This window comes from Oryzias melastigma, linkage group LG20 (genome assembly GCF_002922805.2).
Source record: "Oryzias melastigma strain HK-1 linkage group LG20, ASM292280v2, whole genome shotgun sequence".
In the NCBI taxonomy this organism is placed as follows: domain Eukaryota; kingdom Metazoa; phylum Chordata; class Actinopteri; order Beloniformes; family Adrianichthyidae; genus Oryzias; species Oryzias melastigma.
In genome coordinates this window covers 13561746-13567434 of record NC_050531.1, presented here as the reverse complement: position 1 = coordinate 13567434, position 5689 = coordinate 13561746, and the positions used below count along the sequence as shown (strand labels likewise).

The 5689-nt window shown below is 36.8% G+C and overlaps 1 protein-coding gene and 1 long non-coding RNA gene across 6 annotated transcripts in view; one reads left to right on the top strand and one right to left on the bottom strand.

The window, feature by feature from the left end:
• The window catches only part of LOC112151060, a 5702-nt gene extending 3207 nt beyond the window's left edge, over window positions 1–2495 (bottom strand). The window contains exon 1 of the long non-coding RNA XR_002920062.2: window positions 2254–2495. This is a non-coding gene — a long non-coding RNA (uncharacterized LOC112151060). The remainder of the gene's footprint in view (window positions 1–2253) is intronic.
• Window positions 1–5689, top strand: part of ctnnd2a (catenin (cadherin-associated protein), delta 2a) — a 301632-nt gene that overhangs the window by 265412 nt on the left and 30531 nt on the right. The window lies entirely within an intron of this gene.

Below are 5689 nucleotides of genomic sequence, written 5' to 3'. Positions count from 1 at the left end.
CATCGCTGAGGAGAATTATAGCTTGCATGAGAGCACAGCAAAGTGAGATGAAACCCATCTCTAATACATAGAAACCTTTGTGTGATTCTTCTAAAAATGACTGCATGACTGGAAAGCCTGGATTTATCCTGAGTGGCTGAGAGATTGGATTGTCACATCCCTCCAAGCCCCTGAAAAGCATAGAAAACCATCATATTAGTTAATTCATCCTAAAATCTATATTTTCTTGAGTTTTGAGTTTTATGTTGAATTCTCTACCGGACACTAAAATCTGCATTAGGGTGGAGCTGGAACATTATAGGGGCGCAAAGGGGAGCAGAAAACTTTTGAAAGGGGGCAAAAAAACTAAATTAGAAGGCAATTGCAAATGAAAGGATCAAAAATATTTATTTCTAAAGCTGTGTTCACACCGAACACAATTCAAGCAGGGAGAGGTGGTCAATTTCAGCGTTAAGTCAATGGTACAGACGTGATCGGAGGTCTTGCAGCAATGCGATTTGAAAAATTCGTGGTGCAATGAGAGTTTAGATATCTGAATTTTTTCAAGTTTGCTTCATCTCATCTACCAATCAGGGATTGAGCTTAGGGCCCGTCATTTTCAGAGACTCGATCAGCCGTCTGGGGACCAGTGAAGCTAACTCACTTGAGAGCTACTGCGGGATCGAAAGCCAGCCAGCTTGGGCCTTTGAACTTTGTGATTTATATATATATATTGTTTGTTTTCATTGAGATAATAATGAAAAAAGGTTGCTTCATTTTATTTTTGTTTTTATTTGTCATCTCTGGGGTTCAAATTATTAATTAATTTAATAAATTAATATGGGAAAGTGAGGCTTCAAACTCAGTCACAGAGACACAGAAACACTGTGGAAGCGGCTGTCAGACGCAGCTCTCGGAGCTGGAGTCAAAGCTCATTGGGGAGAACCCCATATTTGTCAATAATGATAATGCTTGACTTTATAAAGGGGGGTGCAAATGTTGGCAAGGTTGTTGTATTGTGTTACACTTTTTCTTTATTTATTTTTTTTTATATATTTTTTTTTTTAAAGAGGTAAATTTTATGAATTAGGGGAAATATGTCCTACATTTACTCATGTCTATATCTGGCCTTGGGAGAAATGAGAGAAACGGTAAAATGAGAGGCCAGGACAAGCAACGGAGGCTCAATCAAGCCTGATAAAAGGTGAAAGGAGTGAGTGACAGCTAAGATGTAACAGCATATTAAGTTTTTATTCCTATTCCTTTTTAATCTGTTTCAGTGCCACGGCGGTGTCTCTTATAATCTATATCATCTGTCACTGTTATTTATCCCTGTCCTGACTTCGCCTACTTCATACTCATTGATTTGAATACATCCTCCGACTGCCTAATGCTAAATGAGTCCCATTGACTGCAATACAGTCTGTCAGCACAAATCCTCCTCGTTTGCTCACTGATGGTAATTTGACACACACGAATTGGGAACAGCACCAAAAAGATGCTTTTGTTTTTCAATTTGAGCAGCCATTTACCCAGACGACTGTGCTTGCAGCCAAATCCAAAAGCAAGGTTTGTGTTTAATGAAAAACCTGTTAATTCAAAAAAATGTATTAAAACATTTAATGAGGTGTGCAGGGTTTTTTTGTTGCTACAATTGCTAAACTAATTGAATTCGGGAATTCTGCGTATGCAAGGGTTAATTTAATTTTCTTTCCTACATGAGTTCCTAACATTATGTCCCATTATTGTAATTACAACACAGTTTGTGATCTTTTAAAAGCAAAAAGTTGGATAGAAAATCATGTTTTTCTTCTAATTTTTAAAGGAGATGAAGTACACTTAATAGAAGTGCTTTGGTTTGGATTGCAGAAGCTTTTCTAACTTTAGAGCAATAGAAACAATCATGTAAAACTTTATTTATTGCACAAATCAGGGATTATTATTGGTTTTATTTTATGACTGTCATAGGAAAACACTATAACTTCTAAAAATTCACCCTAAAAACATTAAAAATACTTTATTTTCCCTTATTTTAAGACAGTAGCCACACAAATACATGCATAATTGACCTTTAAAAAATATGAAATGTGAAAAGAATTAAACTTAAAATGAAAAAATATTTAAAAAAATTAAATTATTATTCTTTTGCTGCTCACTTTGTCTCCTTTTGTGCCATTGCACCTCTTATTGGCTTATGCCTCTTCTTTCATTCACATTTCTCTGTACCTATTATTCCACATTCCACCTTAAATATTAATCCTGGTTTTACTCCACCTTAATCTGCTCCTTTCTTTTTCCTCCTTTCCTCTTTGTTAGCCTCCACCCATCTCATTCCATTTTGTTCATCCTTTTCTCAGACATGAGCTCACAACGCTGGTCCTCTCATACATCGCAGTCTCTCTTTCTTTGTGTTTTGCCTCGATGACATAAGTGCTGGGGAGTGTTACCGTGGAAACCAAAGTAGTGCGCCACAGGGATGGCACTAATTGTGTGATTAAGTGTGTGTGCGTCAGAACATGTGTTTGGCAGAGGTCAACTGCTGTGATGCATAAATACAAAAAGAAGGTCAAGAATTCGTCTCCATTTCAATTTTTGTTGTTGTTTCTTTTTCCTAATAAAATGAAGTCATTTCACACCTACACACTTTATTGTTGCACGCTTCACATATGCTGTGAATGTGGGAGATTGTCTATATTGCGTGCAGGATGTGTGTTTGTTTTGTGCTGTGGTGGCATTCAATCTCTCCATATTCGGTCACTGTTGGCATCGACAAGCGACACAATGGCAGGCATGAGCAACTTTGCAAGGCCAGCAGGCTGCGCGGCAGCGTGGACACATCCTCCGGTTTACTCAGACTTGAAACACACATTCGTGTCACTTTTTCAGCAGTTCTTTTGAAAACTTTGATGTCGCCATCAGGATAAATTTATCGTCTGGAAGGTCCAACGTCTCTTTTATCTGCACGCTTTGTTCTGCCTAGTCATTCTCTGTCTGCCACTCTTTCTGCCAATACACAGAAAAGGAAAACAATGAATAGAAAATTAACAAAGGACTGTTAAGCTTTTGGATCTTTTTAATTCTACATTTTTTTTCGTATTGATAGATCGCACTTAAAGTCCTCTCAGATGTTCCTCAGAGTTAATTCCTACCCTGAAAGTTTTAGTTTTGTTCTTTTTTCCCCCACGTTCTTGTGTTTGTTTCTACTCCTGAGCAACTTCTGAAGCAGGATTTTTCTTCAAGAATGACTTTAATGAAGCCATAGGCTCCTTCCAAGTGACAAAAAAAAAGGAAACATCCCCGCCTCTCCTTCCTCCATCCCCGCCTTTCCTCCCTCGGTTCTCTCCTTCTCCTCCAGTTTATGCTCTAAACCTGTCACCTGCAGACATCAAAGACAGACACAGCGTGAGGGGTATAACTGGTGTGAAAAGCACCAAACACACAAGAGCAGAATTTTCTTTCTTTTTTTTTTTTCTTAGAAACATGCCACTCTCCAATTTACTTCTATTTCTGACCTCTTGAAACCTGCTGTGTTTCATGTCTGTTCTCTTTCCACCCGTTTCATTTGGAAGTTAAAGGTTACTCTGCATAGCCTATTGTCCGATCTGCACTATGGGTTATTGGAAAATTGTCATATTCAGTCGGAGAACTTAGCAATGGACATCATAGGATTGGACTTCTTTGATGTTTTTAAGGTTTCTGTTTTGCTTTGAATCTGGCGCCACCTTTTAGCGATCTAATGTACTACAGATTGATCTCTAAATTGAAACAATTTTATGTAATGCAACCTTTACTAACAACATAAATGTCTATAGAATATGATTTATTATGTTATGGATTGTAATGTATCATAAAATTCTAATAAAATACTGTAAATGCGTTCATATTTAAGTTTATTTTGATACGTTTTTATACTAAATAATTATTTAATCTTCATTAATCGGGTAGATTTGTTGTTGTAAAAGGGGTGGAGCTAAGAAAAAAAGGAATAACCCTAAAAATTCAATGAATTTGGAAATTAAAATATTTCGTTTTATATACTTTTTATCTGTTTTACAAGAAAGGAAAAAAACATGCATTTGCAAAAAAAATTCACTTTGCAAGAAAGCGTTTCATTTGTGTAATGATATCAGTCGAAATATTATTGCTATTTAATTCCTTTACGCCCTTTTCATCATCGGCTTCAAAAATGACACAAAAGACGCCAGAATTCCATGCAAAAAATGTTCGGGATTCTATAAAAATCCTTTCAACGTACTAGCTGCATTCCTTTCTTCTTAGACAGTGAAATGCCACAACCAAGCAGCTTCATGTTTCACCACATCTCTCTCTAGGAAAATTACCAACAATTTTACTCCAATAACACTCCTTTTACTCCGTCAGTAAACAATCAAACCGCTCCATTGTTGAAAGTAATTGGATCTCTTTAAATCAAATCAGCCGTTACAGCATAGATGAAGCACAGCCTGCTTGGTGGGAATTTGTTCCACCATAAGGGGAAAGCAATGCAGGAATACATTACTGGCTGTGCCCCTTAGCTGAGCATTGCTGTATTGGAGGAGTTGTGTAATATGGGTTCATTAGGCTGTGCAGTGATCACCGCAGGGCTTGTTTTGCTCCTCGAGGGCTTGTTCAAGGTGTAGCACATATTACAGTTTACATAAGGGAAGGTTTTTGCTGGAGCCTGCACAGGTCTGCCTGCTCCGCATCAGGGTTCTATAAAGTGAGTTGTCATCCACTCATAAAATCCATCTTCATTTGCTTTCCAGTTCCTTGTTTTTTTGTTTTTTTTTGGTTTTTTTTTTGTCCTGTTGTGCTAGTTATTTGTAGTGAAGTCCCAAACTTTAGAAGTTAAATTAATTTTAAAGTCCCACTCCTGTCATCTTTTGAGCTATTTTGAAAGCATTCTCAGAGGTCTTTTACTTATTTTTATATTGTTTTTAGCCTAAATAATATATATTAAACTGTGTTGTTTTCTACATATTTTCAGCAGAAATCCGCCTCTACGTTGGAGCCTGCCCCTTCCCATCATCCATCAGGCTCTCCACTAGCTTACTGCTCCTCACAACCTAGCTAACATTAGCGCTGCAACAAAAAATTACGAGCAATATCCAATATCCAGCAGTCTAGTTTTGAGCCAGGTGCCAGCTCAGATCTAGTTGTCTACAAGTGGATGTATCAAAATCCAGTTTATGGCTTGCCGACTGTAGCACCCACATCACTGCTACAGGAGTTTTTGCTGCTGCTCTGGATTCACAACAGTTTAAATTAAGAAATACTCAAAAATGCAGTTGTAGTCTTAATTTTCAATATATGTGTCCTCCATCATAAGAAAAAATAGTACAAGAACGTGTTAAATGACCAACTTTCTCTTTATTATTATTATTATAATTATTGTTATTTTATATTGTCTTGCTTTTTGGCTTTGACGCTTGGAAATGTTTTTAATGTGAAACACTTTTAGCTACATTTGTTGGAAAATCCTGGGTCTTGAAGGTTTTCACAGCTAGTTTGGGTTTGGAATCTGAGTCTAGCGAAATAAAAGTTCAAAAAAAGTGCAGTCTCATGCATGGCAGCATTTAGATGAATCTTTAATAATTTTCAGATTACAATATAATCTTTATTTAGGATTCTGAATAAATTGAACTTAGGAAACTTTAGGAACTTGTAAACTTTGAGGACTTTACACTGCATCAGTAAATAGTATACACTA